The sequence below is a fragment of the Orbicella faveolata genome, unplaced genomic scaffold, assembly GCF_042242905.1.
Source record: "Orbicella faveolata isolate gen_17 unplaced genomic scaffold, um_ofav_v1 contig_2, whole genome shotgun sequence".
In the NCBI taxonomy this organism is placed as follows: Eukaryota; Metazoa; Cnidaria; class Anthozoa; order Scleractinia; family Merulinidae; genus Orbicella; species Orbicella faveolata.
The window spans coordinates 10,259,972-10,282,500 of NW_028301547.1; the positions used below are offsets into that span (position 1 = coordinate 10,259,972).

Below are 22,529 nucleotides of genomic sequence, written 5' to 3' on the forward strand. Positions count from 1 at the left end.
CGAGAGACGCGACATTACTCGCTCTTTGTGACCGATCCGAATGCGGTGTTTTGCGAAGAAAGTTTTGGCAAGAATCGCGTCTTATACGTTCATCTCACATACAAAGATGTCGATCGTTTTCAAAAAGGGTCGGTCCACGAATTATATTGCTTGAAAGCCAGCCAGGTAAGCAAAGTTCACGCTCGAAACGTTCTCGAGAGTTAACAGTTAACTGAGCCGATTGCGGTATGATTTCAATCTACGAGAACACTGGCAAAAAATAGGCAGTCAAATAACGGTATGTGGCTACTGTTGTTATTATTTAGAACATTGCAGTAAAACAAATCATATTGCAATAAAACGAGCTAAATACGAAATCGTTTTTGGACTCGTAGCTCATTAAAAACATATGACTTGTTTCTTGCACCGCGCGAAATATGTCGATCTCCAATGTTGCAAAGATAAGACTTTCGATAACTTAAGTTAAATATCTTACCTCCAAGTTAGTTGGCTTTCAAGCAGGGTGCAGGAAAAAAATAACGTGAGAATCTGGAGGCACATTGTGAGGGAGAATTAAACGTTCGATTGTGCGGGGAATTGTGCGGGATTATTGACGAACCAATGTTCTTGCCAAGTCCCAAGGAAAATCTGCATTGACGATAGTTAAGCCAGTTATTTTACTAGTAGTTCAAATACTAATACTAATAGTGTCTGACGACTCTCTGACCGCAGAACAAAATCATGTTGCGTGACATGAACTAGACGAGCATGAAACCAAAATAAATAGCAAAACAGAATGCCGCATCTTCCCTTATAAATGAGAGTCCTTTTTAAAAAATACTCTTGCCTTGATTCAATAAAAATGTGTAGCTTGAATATTTCTTCTTAAACTGCGTTAAGGGTCGCAAATTCTTGGAAGTTATCCGCAAAACACACAACTTGAAAGTTTATGCAAATTATGTGCAATGCAATTTGAGCCTAGTCACAGGACTGTTGTTTTCGCGAAGGAGTTTATCATGATTCGTTTTGGCTCCTTCGAAAGGGATTATGCTCTCTCCAAAGAAGATATGACTCTTGAAAAGGGTTTAAGATCGCAACACGGCAGAGATGTTAAGCTACACAATTCGCCGCGACCAGTAAACAAACCTCGTACAATTTCTGCTAGCATGTACAAAGTAATCGCCATAAGTTGTAAAAAGACCTCGAAAATTCTTTGCAAACAACTTCTCCATCAATGCGTAGACAGCTGTGCTTCATTCTTGAACCAAAATGGTTTAAATCCACAACTTGCGATAGGATTAGGAGGATACTAAACGAAGCAACTTGAATAGTAAATATCTAAGCGGAACTCTTGTGCTAAAATGTCCTGATTCTTTAGTTTGCTTTTATTGTGTCCAATACGCGTTTTCGTAAAGTACGATTTGATACTGTGGTACGAAGCCCGAGTAAACGCTGTTAGAGCGTTTAGTATTTTTATATCCCTTGTGCATTTATTCTGATGCCTTTCACAAGTCTAACTAAACGATTGTTAAGGCGTTTGTGTTTTGTTCAGTGCCGTGGATTTCTTTTCCCTTTTATAGTGCAAAAGTTATACTGGGGAAAAAATGGCTACAGGAATCAGCTTCTATGGGGATCCGGGCGGCCCCCCCCCCCCCCCGTGATATTTCCGATTTTACGCTTTAAAACACTATTTGCAGCATTCCTGACACACTTGTGAAGGCATAGGCATGGTGGTTGATAAAATCTGGAGTTTCCTGAAAGCAAATGGCCTTCAAAACTCTCTGAAATGCCACACAGTTTGATCTAGTAGCATGTGGATGGTTTCCTTTCTCATGCTGGGCCTGAATTAATGTGACCTTTTATTCGCTCAGTTGTGCATATTAAATAATCAAGGGTGGGAAACTTGTTTTGGTGTAGAACTCCTTGTACAAATTAAATTCAAAGAAGATGGCGGCTGTACATTTTACCATGAATGCCTTGCGAAACAGCCATTTTAGGCTCATGCACATTCGAAATTCTTATTTTTGCATAATTCTTCCCTGTACTAACGGCATTGTGCATTATAGGTTTGAGATTTTTAGAGGTATTCTGTGGTTTTTTAGAGGGTGCGCATAGATTAATTGCATGCAACCTAGCCCCCCTCCCCCAACCTCTGAGATGTAAGGCTCTGTCATTTGCTTCCTCTGTAGAGAACAAATACACCACTTTAATTATGAGCCAGCTTCAGTTTGTCAATTGCCCTGCCCTGTGTTGCTTCATACTGGAAAATTATTTCGTTTTTAAAGCTGTAAAATTTATTCACACACATCGTCTTCCTTTGTTTTTTTTCTTAATCTACTGTAGTATTTCTATTTTGTCTTGCGACATAGGTGGCAACTAATCTTATTTAGTTCTATTTTGTGAGTTTTATATTCTGAATGGCTAATTCCCTCTATGAGATGCCGCTGTGTCATGGTAGTGGTATTCATCATCTGGGACTGGATATTTAACTACGGTTGAACCCCTAGTAAACAGACACCCTTGGGAAAAGGGATAGGGGCTCCATTAAGAGGACAGGGGTCCGTTTCTCGAAAGCCTCGGAAACCTTTTCAGGCCCACAAAGCCGTTTTTAGTTAATTGGTATTTAGAGACAGAGAGGTGTGTACGCCTGAAACTTCTTGTATGAAGGAAACCTCTGTTTATCTTAAGAATATGTGCGTAAAACAGCTCTGTAGTCATAAGGTTTGAGATTTTGCAATGGCTTTTGGGGTGCGAAAACTTTCAGAACCTTTGAGGAACAGGCCCCTGGCCACTAAATAGAGGTAAAAACAATAGAAAAGCCCTCATCGGGACTGATTACTGGCCATCTAATAGGGGTGGCCGTTTAATAGGTGGCTGCCTAATAGGGGTTTGACTGCACCATGATTCTCTGTAGGCGCTTGTCATAGAGGAAACTGGCCATTGCAGATTACAAGAATTTCAGTAGGTACTCTGCAACTGCAATGTTTTCAAATTTTCTTAATTTCATTTTTTATTTTTCCTTGGATTTTCAATATCATCAGCAATTGAGAATGCAATGTATTTACTAGAATACTTCTTTCAGCAGTTTGTGGATGATTCATGATAATGGAACAAGTTGCTAAGGATTGGGGAAAAGGCTAATTAAGTTGTGTTCTATTACATTACAGGTGAATAGTTTCTTCTCGTAATACTAGTTAGTATAAATTATTTCCATACATCGAATACCAATATAGTCTCCTTCCTATGGTTCCTGGTGTCGTCACGCAATGCTTCTCTCTAGAGAGAAAACAGAAGTGCTGTGCAACAACCCAAATAACACCACTGTGTTAGTTAGTACACTTAAAAGTTCAACCATCATCATTACCCCTTAATTACAGTGGATAATTAATATGGCCAACCAAAATATCTTACTTGAGTTGAAATGTTGATATCCCAACTTGGGCTATGTAGGAAATAAGAGGTTTTGATACTCAAGGACAACCTTACATGTATTTTACTCCATATAAAACAGACCCCACAGGTACTTCATTCATCAAGCTTCCACCATCAGTTGTCAGCACAAAGTAAAGACTCGAGATAGCCCTTGTCACAGTTAGTTTTTCTCATTTGCATTACAATGTAATCCAAGGCGGATTCGAGGCAATTTTGGGCTGAAACTAAGAAACAGCCTAAAATTGCCTTGCACACGTGCTAGATTATATTTTAATGCAAAGGAGAAAAGTTAACTGTGAAAAGGGCTAATCTTTAAAGTACATAACAGTCCAGAATTGTTTTTTTTTAACCTGCAACTTTATGCAGTTATGTCAGTTGCCAGAAATTTTGCTCCCACAACATGCATGGCTCTGTCCAACTGCTACACGTATGTTTATAAATTGATAAACAAAGGTTATCATTGTTCTACAGATCTAATTCTTAGCTAGAAAAGATGGAATTTAATTATATTCTGCTTTCTCAACAGTTTCTGGATAAATTACTTCATTAATAATGGCAAAACTAAGAAAAAGATTGAGAGAGAAGTTAGCAGTATCTTGATAGCATATGGTGAGTACAGTTTTCTTTTTTAGTAAAATGAGTATTCCTTCAACTGAGGGACTGTTAAATGTCTCAATTTTCTTAAAAGGAAATAAATACATGTAAATAACCCTTATTTACCCTCAGCAATGGTTATAGCACTAAGGCTAGTGGGGCTGAGCAAATTGTTCTGAAAAGTCTTGGAGGCTCTCCCTTGTTAAAGCAGCTTGTTTTCACTCTTTTTAGGGCTTCTGATAGGTCGCGGAAGAATAGTCAAATTTTGCGGGATTTTCAAAGACAAATTCACAGATAAAACAGCTGATTTTGTGGGAAATTTGTGGGAATTTTCAGGGCAAATTTCACTGAGAAACGATCGCCAAAAAATGGCAGCTGATTTTGTGGGAATTTTCTGGGCAAATTTCGCTGGAAAGCAATCGGCTTTGCATTGCTTTGATGAACATTTTTAACAAAAAAAAGACGGCAATTTTGCCATTTTTTTTTGGGGGGGGGGGAATGATGAGCATTAGCCTCTATGGTAACAACAGAAACACTGACTAGCTGTATTAAGTGTTGCCTTTCTAAATCCGGCAATTTTGCAGGAAAATTTGGGCACCTCGTTTGGACTATCATATGTGTTTGCCATCTGTTTGACCACGAGGTTCTTTTAAACAGAGATGTTAAATTTTAACAACAATATGCTCAAGAAATTCGCCAATGGCAAAACGTTTTACATCGTGGCCACTGCCCAGTTTTTGGTAACAGTAATTATTTAAGAATGCCTGGTAGTTTGGGGATGTTGTTTACTTGTTGCAGTGACAAAGTTTCACAATAAATTTGTAAGTCTACGGCAAATAAACAGCCCCAACAGCCAAGATACATGTAAGTTTCAAATATGTTGTAACGACATGGACTTGGTTAGATTTCTGGTGAATTTTGTGGTATTTTGCATGTTTTGTGAATTTGGCGGGATTTTGCAAATTTACCCTGTACTTGAAATTTGTGGCCCCACAACTGCATAAAATTTCAGTAGACTCCCTTTTGGGTGGCACAAAGCAGTATAGTTAATTTTCAGTTGGCTTGAAGTGGCTACTTGCTTCAAGAACTGAATTGTCTTGGAATCTTTTGCCTTAATATGCAAATAAATACTGATATCTTAAGTAAGAAAATAATGTACAGTTGTTGTTGGTGTATTTTAAATATCAGCTATAAATTTGATCTTACACAGGGTGGTAATTGTTTTCTTGGCCTAATCACTGAATTGAACTGCATGCATTTTCCCTTCTCAATTCTGTGTTACTTTATACATGTAGTTTACAGGGAAAATATGCCGTCTTTATAGCATTTCCAATTAGAGTTTTAGCCTTACACGAGTCAACTGCGAACCCAAGTCAACCTCGAGTCACGAGTCAACCTCCAGTCAAACATGAGTCAAGCCACATTTTTCCTTTTTTTTTCTTTTTTCCGAAAAAAAAAAGTAGATTGTAGGAAATAAAATATGTGAATATAGGTGATTTTCTTCATTTGTTCATTTCAGCTCTATAAGGTTATTGTCACTATTGTCGTTGATTTCTTTATGAAATATAATGCAGCTTTGCAGCACTAATACAGTTCTTTAAACACGATCCTGGAACAGTTATTGGAACTTCAAGGTAGGGCGCGAAATTCAGGAAAGAGGCAACTCGCTCATGTGGGGCGAATGTTTAATATCGTTCAACTTTTGTCTGAGTCAGTAGATAGTCTACTAGATTCATGTCACTCACTACATGTATTTGGATAAGACAATCTTAGGCCCTCTTTACACGACCACGGGTTGCTTTTTACCTGGGCTTGTATCACCGCAGAGAGTGCTAAAAATAAACACTTATTTACACCAACCTGGGTAGTTAGCATGTGGTTTGCTTCGAGGCTGACGGCAGGCCAGCCTTTTTACCGATCAAAAACTGAAAACATGGGCTAGAAAGATGACAAACAAAAAACTTAGAAAGTATAACGGAATGGTGGGAGGTCCCGATGTACAAACCAAAAAAACTAAATAACATGGTTATTTGACTGAAAGTACCAACCCGGGTTTAGCTTTTGGCGCACTGTTTACATGTAAGAATTGAAGAAATTTCAACCCCTCTGGCCGCGTCTACTTGACTCTCGGTTACCTGACAAGGGAGGCTGACCTGGCTTGATTACTGTTTTCATGTAAGCGCTTGATTAAAAACATTTGACTGCAAAAGGGTTACCCACCACGGTAAAGAAGGGTTGTGTAAAGAGGGCCTTACCTTGATAATCGGCAATGGACACAGCAAATAAATATGGGTTATTGACCAAGTGTGAGGTCAAGATGGCTGCATATTGGCCAAGTTCTTTTTTTGCGTGTTTATGGACCGAGACGGAGTCGAGGTCCATAAACACGTAAAAAAAGAACGAGGCCAATATCCAGTCATCTTAGCCAAACAAACTTGGTCAATAAAGGATTTATTATATGGCTTTCAGGGAAATTTTCCTGCGGGACACAGCGGGTAGTCCCGAGCGGGCAAGATAGCTCCATCTTGCCCGCTCGGGTAACCAATCACAGTGCAGGATTTGATTCATCTTGCCTGCTCACAGAGCTAGCCATATAATAACATGACTTACCATAGTTTGGGGGGGACTGAACACGATCCCAAGGTCCGGTGTAAGACTACAAGATGACGCGAGCCGCGATCGAGGTGGTCCTGTTAGACAATCTATTTTCATATATTTTATTTCCTACAATCTATATTTTGTGGGGGACAAAATAAGAAAAAGGAAAAAAAATTGTCTTGACTCGTGGTTGACTCGAGGTTGACTTGGACTCGTGGTTGGCTCGTGTAACACTACAACTTTTCCAAATAAGCAGTTATAAAGTCAATGTACTTTCAGTTGGTTTAAGATTTCTGATTCCTGTCCCTGTCATATGTATCCTTTGTCCTGCAACAAAAATGCAGTTATTAGTCAGCTGCCTAAAATTTTTGACCAGGATTCTGTTCATTTCCTTAGTGTAACATTGTCATCTCCTATAATAAGCTAAAGAGGATTGATTTACTTGACTGTATTGGCAGTAAGATGGTTGATCACTCCAGTGGCTTTCACTTGCACGCCTGTAGACCTTTGGAATGAGAATTATAAATTTCAATTACTTCATGCAAAGATTAATTACAAACTTTTGTCAGCATATCTCTGGATTATTCTGGATATAATATGGTGCTCGGCAAAGGGAACACCAACAGTAATCACTTGCAAACTGTCTTCGGGGAGGGTTATTAATTAAAAGTGGGAGGAAATTTTTTGTTGTGTTCATTTGCTTCAGATATTGTTGTGTGAATTTTTCGTGACATTCCAATTGTGACAAGTTTGTTCACTTGAAATGAGCTGGGAATGGAAAGTCCCTTAAAAGTACATAATCATGTAATGTCACAGCTAAGAAATTAATCTGAGTAACCATGTATATTAATTTTGAAATTTAACCACATGGCAGTTAATTTATTATAATCTTGCTTGGAGACTACTATGTCCTTGTACAGTGTATGCCATTTAATTTTGGCAATATGGCCATCACTTCAATTTCCGTTGTTTTCCAAGTAAAGGAAGTTACCAATGGTGGTAACAATGATGTTCAGCATGGGCCAGTTAACTTGTTCGATTGGGGGCACTCACGTAAGTAAACACAGTCATCCTGTCCTCACTCGGTATCACCAAATTATAGACCAAGTTGGCTGAAATCGAAGCAGTGCTTCAGGCTTCAGATATAACTATTAAAGGGTAGGGGATTTCTGACAAGTTGAATTCAGGTGTATAATGAAAGGGTACGGAAATCTTTCTTTTAGGGATTTCCCTTCTTCTAGTTCTAAAATCTCTCATTTACTCTCATGAGCCAGAATGAGGGGATTCTGATATATTGTTCTAAAAGATATTTTAAAACTACTTTCTAAGGGTTTAGAAAAGGGATACAGTATTAAGGGGTTGGACCTTGAGGTGGAGCTTCCCCATTTAAAACTATGTAGAATACCTCCCCCCTTCTCCTTGTGTAACAAGGATGTTCAAATTGTTTTCTGGAAAAAAAGCAAAAAACAAAACAGTGCCAATTTAAGAGATTGTGTGATTCTCAATGTAAGTTCCCATTTGTATTTTGAATTAAAATGGACCTAACGTTATCCACAACAGTATAAAATAACCATACATTGCAGCTTCAGAGAGAGACTCAAACTGATAATGAAAACAACTTTTTTTTTTCGCCCCTTCCTTTGTACCTTGTGATATTTTTAGGGAAATTCTCAAAATGATGTCCCCAAAGAAAATAAAAAATATAAATGAAAATCACTTTTTTTTTTATCTTGAAAATGATCTCTGAGACAAAAACGTCCTTTCTATGGCTAGTTATTATCTTACAATGTGTTGTGAAGAAACTGCTTATAGGAAAATATAAATGTTCAACAAAAAAAATGAACAGAAAAAAAAAAACAACAAACTTTTGCAGAGGAGCTCCTATATTCTTCAACTTACATGTAGGGTAATAGAATCTGTTTTTACACTTTCACACCAAAGAAAACACCACAGAAATGAGAATTATTGTTATTGTGTCTCAGCTACATATTTTTTAAATGGAAACATTTCCCATAAAATTTCTACATTATAGTCGTGCCAGTACATGTACAACAACATACCAAATATATCTTGGAGAGAGGAGTACTTATAAAATTAATACAAACTGGTGTAGTTTAATTTTCCATTTAATTTTTGTAAACCTCTTACAGAATGCAACTTTTGGTTAGGTTGCACTTCACTGTCAAGGAAGAAATCACACCAAGGTGGCTTTGCATCTTTATTATGATTTCCATTATCAGTAAAAAAAAATCACACTTGGACAGGTCTCTTGATCATGAGAGTATTTGCTCATTTACCACCTATAAAAACAAGATATAATGTATCATTTTTAATTTACCTGTGCTGTAAATTTTTCAATTGAAATCAGTTTGTTTTCACTTTTAGAGTGGTTTTTAAAAAGGATCACAAGCACACCACCCACCCCCTCAGTCCCTATTCCTACCCTACAACAGTACAGCCAGGATCCCATATCAATCCCCCAACATAAGTGATAACTTACCATAATACTCCTATACTACAATACAATCTTTGTACAGACAGACCTAGATTCAAACATCAGATCTCTGACTTTTTGGTCCACTTCATCTCCACTAGGCCATGAAAGCAACCATTGCAAATGTCCTTATATTTGTTGGTCTAATTTATTGTTGCTCTCAGATTGCCCCTTCCCATTTGATGAAATTAAATTGGTTTAAAAAATAAACTGGTTTAAACAAATTAAAGCAGAGGTAGAAATTGACCCATAAAATTACTATAATCTTAGTTTGAGGATATTGAAATATAACTATACTATTAATATCCATATGTTCTATTGTAAAGACAGTGTAACTACTCAAATTGACCTTCATTGTCAGAGACAAAAACCTAAAATCATCTAAACACAGGTCAGTGAGCATATTGCCAGTTTTGCTTTTTCCAACAACCATTCTGCCTCAAAAATATAGAAGATAATGACAATAATAACAGAACCAACGTCTGTCAATTCAATAACCACACCAAATTCCCCTCCAACTTCCTTTCGACACCTTACAGTAAAATTTTGCCAACAGCATAAATTCAACTCAATGCTTTAAAGTGCTTCTATCCTTAAAGTTTTACCCCTTGAGTCAGAATTTTCAGGTGTATGACATAGAATTCCACAAAAGATTAAAAATGCTGTTTACCTTTTGCAAATATCTGTATCAGTTCCAAAGATCTGTAGGTTTGAAAAATAGAAATATGCAAATGAGGTGACTGATGTTGTCATACACTTAACCCAATATCACATCAGGTTGGTAGGCTCATAGTTAGAACTACAGGAAACACACCTATGGCTATAAAAATTATATACAGCCTGTATTTTCCCATGGCACCTTGCTCTTTTCCAGTCCCCTGTAACCTGATTTCACTAATTCAGTGATTTTCAGCTTGAAAAACGTTAAATGAGGTTACGACTTTGACTTTGCATGTTAATATGCTTCCTAGATCGTGCTGATGAGGCACCATTGGCAAATATCAAAATGGAAAGCCAAAGGTGGCCAGAAAAGCCTATAATCATCAGGGAAGGTTGAAACCCAGTATGTTGCCATGGTAACAAAACTGTTATGCTCATATTATGGAGGACATCCGCAAATTTCATCATAATAGCACTTTAAAGCACTGTCCCTAGGAGCCCATGGTCCCTTGTATCTAGACAATAGTTCAAAACTTGCCTGGGATGGATGATCTAAACGGTAGGTGGGAGACTCCCAGAATATTGAGGAGAGTTGCTAGAATGATTGTATAATTATCTCTTTGCAGGAACTCATTAGACACTAACACTACTAACATGACTGAGTTTGGACAATATATATTTTGTTTTTTGGATACATGTATACTGTTACTGGTGATACAAGAGGTACCTTGCTACTGAGTTAAGTCTTAATGTGTGTATTTTAAAGGAGAAGGTCACTCCAAAAAACATAAACTGTATGTCAACGCTAATGAAAACCTTGCACTAAGGTTAGCCACTCACAGAAGTTTCAGCGTCTGAAATGCAGGTTTTCCTTATGAAGTTTGCCTCCAAAGAAGCACCCTAGCCATGTTTTCATGACATCATTCTGTCTGACAGATTTTGTCCTGATGGCTTGCGACAAGCCTTTTGACTACCACTCTGGGTTATGGCTGCTCTTGAGACATATTATTTTGAGCTAAACATGCTGTAAACTCCAAAATAATAACATTGAAGATAGTGAAGAGGATAATCGCTTGGAAAAAAAAAAAAGATTTTGCTGACCTTGTGACAGATGCCAAGTCAGTTGCAGGTTCTTCTCCTTCCCACCAATTTCGAGTTGGACAGAATGAAGTCACATAAACACAGCCTCAGGCTGCCAAGACAGTTGCAAAATGGTGGCCTCCGAAGTTGCTTCTTAATTTCGAGATGAATTTCTTAAGGATAGCAGGCACTTCAGAGGCTTAACCTTTGGTGAGTGGAAATGCTGAATATTCGCTTGCTATAAGTGAAGACAAAAAAAGTAAGCTTTTTGGAGTGACCTTCTCCTTTAAACTGAAAACATGTGAGCTAAATGCAACAAAATGTATATTAAACTTGGGTCAGTTCAGTATGATTTATTACAAGGTTTAAATCAGCCACAAAAAAATTGTTAGCTACGGATATTACTTTGTGAAGGCTTCTGGAAGGGTTATACTTTTATAAAGCACCTGGCAGCAAGTACTATTTTGGTTTACTAAAGAAAGACTCTTGTTACTGCTTAAGGAAACTGTGTTTGGTACAGTAGGTGTCAAAATATTATGGCTTTGATGACATGATAATAGAGATATCAGCCTTGGTAATTTCAGGGATAGTGGATAACCAATCTCCAAATAATAGAGTTATGGGACTTCACTATCAAAGTGATGCCTGATGCTTGTTATAAATTGTGTATATTACTCCTAAAATGTACGATCCAGAATTTTGTTTTGTGGGTAATAGCTCAAATTCATTTTCACCTCTGTGAGGTACAAATATTCTTAAAACAGCCAACACTGACAATTTTAAATTACAGTGGAACTCTGTTAATCCGGTTGCTGGGCCACAAAAATCTGACCACATTAACAGCGTGGTTAAAAAGGGTTCTTTAAATAAGAAAATGACCGACTGACTGAGCCTTTGTTCAAGGCAGAATCAAGTGGCCGTAATAACGTGGTGGCTATGTGAATGGGGTGGCCAGAAGGCAGGGTTCCACAGTAGTAATGAACATATAAGATGATCCTCTCAAACACCTACCCATAAAGATTTTGGAAAGTATAGTTTGTATAATCAGTTAGACAACACACAACTTGGGCCCAGAGCTGACTAGAGATATTCCATTTTATATCCACACCCCCTTCCCCCAGCCACACACTAAATAACTCAATATTTACCACCTAACAGAAAAGATAAAAGTGCAGAAGTAACTCTTTTATAGTCCCGTCTAAAGCTCATGTTAACAGAAGAAGAGGGAGTGTGGAAATAAAATAGAATGGCCCTACTAGGGACCATTTCTATGGTCTTGGGTACCCAAGACAACCCTTCTCCTGAGTTACCCTGGCCAAGCTAACTTTTCATTTATTTCTTTGAAAATTCAACCAACTGTTTACATTTAGGATCATGAACCTGTCTCGCCTGCGAGACAACAGGGGTGGGTGAGTTGTCTAGCCTTGCCTCATGTCACGCTTTGGCACCCTGACAGGCAGGACAACTTTTCTTTATATAAACATTTTGGCTTGGCTAGCCGCAACAACTCTTCGCATGGCGAGTGTCACATGATGCCTAGATTTAGAATTTAAAGCAGAAATATCAATTTACAAAGAAGAAAAAATTAATTCAGCAAAACCCACTGTGATTGAATGACTGAGGGAAACTCAAACAAAGAGGGATATTGCCCATTTGATTATTCAATAAGGGTTTTGAATAGTCATGCAGGGTCAAATTCAGCCAAATGCATGGGGAAATAAATGGCAAACAATCACTTTAAGATCAAACCAAGCTAGAATTCTCAGCCCACCCACAATGGAGCAATCACAACTGACCTTTGTGAATTATTTGATGCATGCGTATGAGACAGCCATTTTTCATTCTTTCTTTACAAGATGGAAGGTAGATGCCATTTAAACATTGATCAAATAATGAACAAAGGTCCCGTTGCTACAGAGCTACATTGTATCCCCACCAGATTAACAGAAGATGAGGTGTTGTAAACAGATCTTTGGAAGAACTAAAAAAGCTGTGAAAACAATCACCAGCGGCCTGTGTTCCCACGGCATCTCTTGTTGAGTCAATTTGATATATAGAACATATCTTTAAAATCTCAAAATAGTTGAATTAACTAATTATGACTACCAAAATCTGCGATTCTCCCTACACTATTTATTAACAGAATAAAAATTCAATAACCTATTTACCACCATGGTAGCTGACACAGTTGCCCTAAACATAATTTTTGACCGCCTTTTGTTTATGGTCTTATCAATAATGATGAAAAAGTAGCTTCTTCTAAACAACATTACCCAATTCAAGACTTGAGTACAAAACCCATATCCTATTTAAGGCCAAAATGGCCAAAACTGATACCCTATTTATGACCAAAACGACTGAAAAACCATACCTTTTGGGACCACACATACCCCTATAGTGCATATAAGGGAGTACCCCCCGCCCCGGGTCACAGTAGAAGTGGGTACCTGTCAAAAGCGGAGGTAAAGTTACGGGCTAAGGAGCTAACCCTTTAAACAGGCCAACCCCCCTCTTTTGGAACTGCCCAAAGAAGTTGATCCCCAGGCCAGCATTGCAGTTCAGACAATACAGAGGAATGTACAGTTGACCGCTGGATAAAATTTGAATTCTGTCCAGCATACATGTATATTTATGAACAGCTTCACAGTAACCGGGGGGGTACTCCCAGAAAATTTGGTGGGGGAGTGCTTCACCCCTTTGTTGATCTCTTCGGGGAAATCTGATATCCCCAAAGCTCGCCTCTAACTCTCAACATTGCTTATTTCTCACAGAGAAAAACCGTATTCAACAAGAGATACGGAAATAGGATACTAACCTTGAGTATACGCTTCAGCATGTCTTTTCCACCACACGCACGTCGATACACAGCTCCAACTGTGTTCACTTTCAGAAAAAAACGGCTTCTGTTAACTATGTTCCCGTTGTACACAGTGCAAACTATGGCCAGCAATACTTCATCCAGGTTGTTGTTAACATTATAGGCTATTGCACTTAGTGTTATCACCGAATCACGAACAATAAGAACCAAAAGTCGGAACAACACCAGTTTTGAATATGTGTAAAGTCCGCCATTCGATGACAGAAGGCTCTCCGTTATTTTCCTTCAAAACAATACTAAACTGTTCTCTTTTGCCAACAGTGTCGCTTCAAAAGTCGAAGAAATGTGCCTTCACGATATTTCTATCCTCAGTATGGAAGGGCACGGACCTGATGGTTTGCAAATAGAAGAAAATCTTCCGCAATCGAAACGCCATTTTTTCGCTTTGTGAAACGAGCTGCGCGGCACCGTTTAAACCGGATGTGACGTCACTTTTTGTTGGATGATCCAGTACAAAAATTTCAGGAGTCTACTGCCCCGCCCCTGGTGATATGCTTCCGGTGTCGGAGATAGGGGCATTCATGGTACAGTAATGATTTGGTTAATTTGACATTTTTTCTTTGGTTGCGATGTTACATCGGTCATAGTAAGATAGCTAAATAGTAAGCCATAAAATGTTTGACTGAACAAACTACAGTAATCTGACATGTCTCCAGATTAATGTAGATACCATCTTATTTTCTAACAGGCAATTTGATTCGTTCTTTGATACAACCCGGTGTGACACGCGCACATGCATAACTCCCTCACTCACCGATCACATAACCCTTCCAACCCCCAAGAGGAATTTTTGCTCAAAAATACTCAAGTTAATTTAGGGACTTTTTCGCATTTTATACGAGACGTAAGTTTACCTTTTCACACAACACAACACAACACAACTTCACCGAAAATAGAAAGAAAGAGAAAAAAACCTCTGACACGTTGAAAGTCTGATTTAATTAAATTGCACTTTAACTTGGTGTCGCGCAGTCTTCAAAGAACATTTGAACAGTTTTCATACTTTTTACCTTAGAAAATATCGGACTGAAATGAATGTCATCAAATAAAACTATTAAACTGCTAATGCAGAGACGTAAAAACCGTCCAGAAATGAAAGCTTTTTTGTTTAATATCCTGGAAACAATAGCCGATAACTTGTCAGCTCTAATTGAATTTATTCCCATATAAAAAACAGAAGTGTTAAGTTACCATTTGTTACTAAAGATAGCAAACATCTCGTGGGAAAGAGTGGTGACGATTCGTCCGCTCTAATTGAATTTACTCCGTTGTGAAAAACAAGAGTGTCACATTACACTTTGTAACTAAAAAACAAAAATATCTTGTTATATTTGCATGCAACAAGAACAAAACAATCGTTACCCGCACTTACTATTGTAAACGTTAGAACTGTTTCAAATCTAAAGTCTCGTCCCCTCTAAAACATGTCCTAAGAACTAGAAGCGACGATTCGTGACCTCTAATTGAATTTACTCCTTGTGAAAAACAAAAGTATCAAGTTACCTTTAACTAAAAATAAAAATATCTCGTTGCATTTGCATACTACGAACTCATGAACTGTTTCAAACCTCAAGGCTCATCTCGTTCATTTAACTAAAATCTTCAGCCTAACCCACAGAAAATGTCGAAGTAGACCCAATATATGAATACTTCCTCTTTTATAGAAGAATGGATACGGCCGTTCTGAACTTTATCGGGATCAGATCTTCTCACATACCATTTACCTTTACAACAAGAAATTTGATCGGCTGTTTATGGTAGATCCAATCTGATTGGTGTGACATACATACATCTCTCTCACTCACTCACTCACTCACTCACTCACTCACTCACTCACTCACTCACTCACTCACTCACTCACTCACTCACTCACTCACTCACTCACTCACTCACTCACTCACTCACTCACTCACTCACTCACCCATTGACCCGTAACATACTCGACGCGCCGACTAAGAGGTATTTTTTTGTAAAAAAAATAACTCAAAAACAGCTGTCAGAGGTGCCTCGTATTTCTTCATGGTCAGCCGATTGGTCAGCCAATATCTTGACTCTTTTCTGAGAAACGAGCAGTCGCGTTCCAGGCTACAACGGTTCCCGCATAACAATTAGCCCGCGAACCCTTAAAGAACATAGGCACGCAAGGCGTGCAAGAGTTTTTTTGTGAAGTCTCGGAGGCGGATTCATGGAGCTGTTTACAGTAATGATTTGGTAAATTTGATAAGTTTTTTTGGTTGCGATGTACAGCAAGAAACAAACTGGGAATTTATGATGTACATACGATGTTACATCGGTAATGGTGAGATAGCTAAATAGTAAGCCATAAAATGTTTGACTGAACAAACTACAGTAATCTGACACGTCTCCAGATTAATGTAGATACCTTCTTATTTTTTTTTCTTTGATTCTTTCTTTGATAAAACCCTCACTGTGATTGGTGTGACACGTGTCGAAAACTCCCTCACTCCCCGATCACATAGCCCTTCCCCCCAAGAGGAATTTTTGCTCAAAAATACTCAAGTTGAGACCTTTTTCCATTTTATACGAGTCGTAAGTTTACCCTTTTTACACAACACAACACAACAACACTACTTCACCGAAAATAGAAAGAAAGAGAAAAAAAAAACCGCTCTGACACATTGAAAGTCTGATTTAATGAAATTGCACTTTAACTTGGTGCCACGCAGTCTTCAAAGAACATTTGGGCAGTTTTCATACTTTTTACCTTTAAAAATATCGGACTGAAAAGAATGTCATGAAATGCCCATCAAATAAAAATAAACTGCTACTGCAGAAACGTAAAAACCGTCCAGAAATGAAAGCTTTTTCTTTGTTAAATATCCTGGGAACAATAGCCGATGACTTGTCAGCTCTAATTGAATTTACTCCCATATAAAAAAACAAAGTGTTAAGTTACCATTTGTAGCTAAAGATAGCAAACATCTCGTGGTAAAGAGTGGTGACGATTCGTCAGCTCTAATTGAATTTACTCCCTTGTGAAAAACAAGAGTGTCGAATTACCCATTGTAACTAAAAAATAAAAATATCTCGTTATATTTGCATGCAACTAGAACAAAACAATTGTTACCTGCACTTACTATTGTAAATGTTAGAACTGTTTCAAATCTAAATAGTCTCGTCTCCTCTAAAACATGTTCTAAGAACTAGAAGCGACGATTCGTGACCTCTAATTGAATTTACTCCTTGGGAAAAACAAAAATATCAAGGTACCTTTGTAACTAAAAATAAAAATATCTCGTTGCATTTGGATAGTACTAACTCACGAACTGTTTCAAACCTCAAGGCTCCTTTCGTTCGTAACTAAAATCTCAGCCTAACCCACAGAAAATGTCGAAGTGAGCCCAATATATGAATACTTCCTCCTCTTTCATAGAAGAATAAATATGGCCGTTCTAAACTGTGTCGGGATCAGTTCTTCTCACATACCATTTACCTTTACAACGAGAAATTTGATTGGCTGTTTATAGTGGATCCAATCTGATTGGTGTGACATACATACATCTCTCACTCATCCATTGACCCGTCCATAACATACCCGACGCGCCGACTAAGAGGTATTTTTTTTTACAAAAAAATAACTCAAAAAAGCGTTAGAAAGAACTTACCAGTAAATTTTAGATTTATTGTTATTTCCCGCCTCTGATAACCATCACCTTTGACTTAAATTAGTTAGCTGTAATTGAAGTTTTAGGGCTTGTAACTTTCAGTTTCAGATCATTTGAGTTGTAATGCCCATTTGAACATATCCCTATGGAATTTGTGCACCACAAATTCTTCATTATTATTAGAAACGTTGAGCATGACGTTTACGGCAAGCGGTAAACGGCAAAAATGAAACTTTTGCCGTCTCTCTTCAGCTGTGTGTACAGCAGAGTGAAATTATTTGTATTTGCAATGAATAGTAGGAGAGGTTATTCCATTTTTGTGTGCTTTATTTACGGATTAGAAGAAAAGAACTCAAAATGAGAAGTTATCTTTGCCGTTTCCCGTCTGCCGTTAACGTCATGCTTAACCTCTCTATGATTATTATTATTATTACTATTACTATTACTATTACTATTACTATTACTATTACTATTACTATTACTATTACTATTACTATTACTATTACTATTACTATTACTATTACTATTACTATTACTATTACTATTACTATTACTATTATTATTATTATTATTATTATTATCATTATTTAGCTATTTCTTTATTTTTTAAGTTTCATTGCATTATTTACAGATAAATCAATAAAAGATAAATAATCACAAGTGACGAAATAAGAAAAAAAAGGGAAAAAAGGGAAATAGTGTAACAAAATCTATCCATAGACCCCAACCTGACAGACTACCTTGAAGAAATACATGTACATTGGAAAGCAGTCTTCGGCCACTTCGTTGATACGGTCACGTCTCGTTATTACGGCCACTTCTTTGCCCCAACGAAACGGTTGTACACTTTCTTGAAAAACCCCGCATCATTCTGAAATTTCATCCATTTTACTCTGTTAATACTGCCACTTGAACCGTGAGGTCGGGACCTTTGTTTTGGGAAGGATTTTATCAGTTTTATAGCCGAGTTGGTTCTCCATTCGTTTTTAGAATCCAGTTATGTCTATCTTTTGTTGGTTTATATTGTATGTACTGATTGAAGTCTGACTTTTTTTTAAAATTACATCTGCATACTCATCAATCAGTCCCATTCAGATTCTTACAATTTCGAATGTGTGCACCATGAGCTTTCAATGTCTGGCCGCAGGAACAACTCGGTCATGTAAACTTGAAACTGCATGCCATAGACTCTTTTCATAACGGGCTGCCAATTTAAAATTCTTTGTATAAACAACATAAACTTGAATTAGACTCACTTCGTTTGGAAGTAAAAATTCTTGGGAATTATCAACTTAAAACTGAGGTTAGTAAGGCTAATTTTAATACTTCCAAAGAATTTATAATTGGTAGCTATTTATGAAGAGGATCTATTACGAAAACAAAGGAAGGGATTGAAAAAGCAGCGGAGACATCTAATCAGTGTATTCAACCGGAACTTTCTTATGAAGTCCTATCAACTATGAGAACTTCGGAATGGTTAACAGTTATTCGCCGACTGGGGTTTGCAGGTTAATAGGACCAGGAGCCCCGTAGGGAACAAGGGAGAAAAAGTGAAATTTTCAAGGGATCAAGGGAACATGCTACCCCGCCTGGGAGGCCCCTGCTCTTAGTACCACACCTCAGTGCTTTGTTGCGGTCAATGAAACCTAGGGCTTTGTGACTTAAGTCTACCTTCGTGAAACCGGTATCATTCTCGCTAACACTCGGCCCGGGTGTCACTGGAGCCAATTTGGTTTGTATAAGTAACAAATCTGTCAACAAGTAGCGTAAAATAAGTGCGACCCCCAGTTTCAAAAACTTGCCAAATTTTTCCGGATTGCCGAAATTTCGCCAATCTTCAAAGAAGCCGAAGTGCTGCCTGGGAGGCTTCCAAATTTTGGCAGAGCAAACAATTTTTTTTTTTAACCATTTAACTGTCATATTTTTTAAAACATGTCTGGATAAAATTACGGCGAGAAAACAGCTAGTCCAGTTTGGCAAGTGCGATGGCGGGACTAAATCATTTTTTAACCCGGTCCATCTGACGCTTTTCACAGTTATTTCAATGCAAACGAGGAATGTGAGCGGCGTTTTTATTCAGATTATTATGACTCGTACCCTGGGTCCGGTTACTGGCAGCAATTTGAAGAGATGGCTTCAGCGAGACAATCTTCTTCGATCGCAAGTGGTGCAAGTAACAACACAAACCCAAGTCCAGCAACATCGGCCGAAAATCACGAGCTGCTGTGGAGCGGAGAGTCAAGAACATACAGTAATCTTTTTAAATTATGTACATATTTTATTATACATATTTATGGTTTTTTACCCCCCACCCCCCACCCCCACCCTGCTTTTTATTTTTTTTATTTAATGTCTTGCAGTGATGGGAGCATGCCTCCCTTTGCAAGAACCCAATAATGCAGATGTAGATGTAGGTGTAGCGTGAAGAAAAATCTGCGACGAGTTAATTGAGAAGTATAGATCTTATGACGTGTATTACGATCAGGAACGTTTTGGTTCCAAAATGTTGGTCTAATGTGACCACTGCCAAAATTTGGAACTTGCGAAATTTTTGCTAATTTTTTTCTGCGCCAAAAATTGGAAATATTTGAACTCGCTCTAGAGCGACCTGGCCCTTAAGTGACTCTAAGAGGAAAGACCGGATGCCAGTTAACAAATTGACGTCAGTTTTTCATGCCTCTGTCCTGTTATTGATCATGAATTTCGTCATAACATTGTCGAAGTAGCTGTGGATTCACGAGGCGATAACTGAGTGGATCCGCAGACTTCTTTGACAATGTTACGACGATATTGATTGTCAATAACAGGACAGACGCATGAAAAACTGACGTCAATTTGTTTTTTTTTACAACGACAAATCGTCAAATTGTCCGCTCTCGCTCGTTGACACATTGCGTAAATTATATATTCATGTGCCTGACCGCTTATTGAAAATGAAAATTGGCCAATGAGCGGGCGCAAATGTCTGCAGTTATTGTAAAACAGTCTGCGGCAGAGTAGGCCAACAACAGAACCGAATCTTCTGTATACGTCATGCTACTGACCCAGAGAGAGCAAATCTTCGTGGTGGTCTCGGTATTTTGGTTTAACAAACTAATCTGTCTTTCCGTCAGCAACACCCTCTATGCATGCTTTAGCGCAAAATCCCTCGTATGTAGCCTGCAGTTAGGACAAACTGGTACAATGATCAATGAAGGAGTGGTAATCCAGAAATTCCCTGATAGCGCTTTCTAACAATTTTGTTACTTTAATTAAATCTTTTAATGCTACACTGTACACTGATTTGATACAGGAAAAAGAGTGTTTCGTGTTTGAAGGAAAGCAGGCTCCCCGGCCAAAACAAAACTACTCTATGTTCCACCCTATGTTCATGAAATATTTTACAATTTACTAATAGCAACTGTTGTTGAGTTACACTCTTCAATAAAACTGAAAAGTACCGTAAGTATACTTCCTAGATTAAGTGTCAGCAGTGGTTATTTAAATTTTTAACAATATATACTCCTAGTCTTTAAAATCGCCACGGCAATAACGTGCTATCGAATTCAAAGATTCTTTATCGGTGAAGGGTGACGGTTCTTAGTTTTCGTGAAGGGAAGGGGTTGCCCTTACTATAGACGGGGCGACGGGATAAAGGGAGCTTCATCAAGGGAAGACGATATTTACACTTGGAACTTGACAACAATGTTATCGCAGGACGATCTTCCACGACCTCACAAGTCACAAATGTAACGCCGCGTTACTTCTTTCTTCGCGAAAATCAAGTTTCGTGATATCAAAAACGAAATTAAGATCATTAAAGTAAGCAGTTTGACATTTCCGAGTCTTCTGGTGTAGATATTTCAGTAGTCGAGTAATTAAATATCACTTTATGGTAAAGGTAAGGTAAAGTCTGCATGCGAGCCAAGTGGCCCATCAGGCCGGAGTTTATCCCGGTTTTGAAAAATTGCATCAAATCGCTTTGAAATTGCCATGAAATCGCCGTGAAATTGCAGGTTGTTTACACGCGAGATTTTGAGTTGCGATACGCAAAAATTGCAGACCGTGTCGCGCGACAAAATTGCTAGTGTAAACAGGCCTTAAGCGTGGTTTTCACTAGCGACATAAGCACCAGTGAGGACGGGCGCAACATAAGCATAAGAGTTGGAGCATGCGCACGAGGTCTGAAAGCGTATAATTTTGGTACCAGGCTTCCTCAAACGTCGGCTTGAGCTTATACTTATGTCGCGCCCGTCCTCACTACACTGGCTTATGCTTATGTTGGTCCATCCTCACTTGACATAAGCATAAGCACAAGAAAATCAAACTTGTCTTGTTTTTCTTGTGCTTATGCTTATGTCGCCCCCGTCCTCACTGGCTTATGCTTGTGCTTATGTCGCTATAGTCTGGTCGTCAAACAAAAAATATATGTGTTACCTGGAAAAAAATCGAATAGAAACAAATTTGGTATCAAAAGACGCAGAATGTTTAGGAGAATAACATATCCAAAATCCCCTAAAATCCGTTTTGGGGAAAAATTTTTCTTAGCGTTTGAAATTTATGTCGAGTGTTTACATAATTATAGGGGGAGCGCCTAAATATATTATCAATATATCAGTACAATTTCCAGTCACGCAAGTGTAGTTTAGTTTATGAAACATGTACCGCTACTATAAATAACAAGTATTTGGTTTTCTGTTTTGTTATCAAAAGCTAAACATTTGCCAGTAATTGTATAGTGGGCTTCCTGTGTACATTGAATATCTCAAAAATACTACAGCGGAAAGTCAAACTGATACAGTATCCATCCAATACGTATCCAATAGTATTCTTTGGAACGCATCTCGTGATTTGAATGTTTTTATTATACAGCGCGAGAATTAAATGCGTTTAACCGTTTATGGAGTAAACGTTTTTCTAAATACATCTAATGTTATACGGATTTAAACTGTTTGAAGTTTGGATTTTGAGTTTATTTTCGTTGAAACGCTTTGGAAAGAGTAACTTTGTTCTCAATAGAATCGGCGGCCGAACGTGTGTGTGTGTTCAATGACATATCTCAAAAATACTACAGCGGAAAGTCAAACTGATACATGCAATCTATAGATAAATAACCATTGTATTGTTACGGGACTCTCATAGTAGATCAGGTACCGTTCGAACAGCTTTAATATTGCCACTAACAACTTTGCCAACCAACCCAACTCTC

At 38.0% G+C, this 22,529-nt stretch overlaps 1 long non-coding RNA gene across 4 annotated transcripts; it reads left to right on the forward strand.

The window, feature by feature from the left end:
• The first annotated feature begins 36 nt into the window (after window positions 1-36).
• Window positions 37-21,157, forward strand: LOC149111914 (uncharacterized). 4 transcript variants are annotated; one of them, XR_016207185.1, is made up of 4 exons: window positions 37-165; window positions 3,065-3,146; window positions 3,938-4,020; window positions 13,977-21,157. It is a non-coding gene; the product is annotated as an uncharacterized LOC149111914 (long non-coding RNA). The 4 variants fall into 4 exon arrangements; XR_016207187.1 differs by lacking the exon at window positions 13,977-21,157 and adding an exon at window positions 2,894-2,944 and having other exon boundaries at window positions 3,062-3,146; window positions 3,938-3,982; XR_016207188.1 differs by lacking the exon at window positions 13,977-21,157 and adding an exon at window positions 2,894-2,944 and having other exon boundaries at window positions 3,938-3,982.
• Window positions 21,158-22,529: the final 1,372 nt, after the last annotated feature.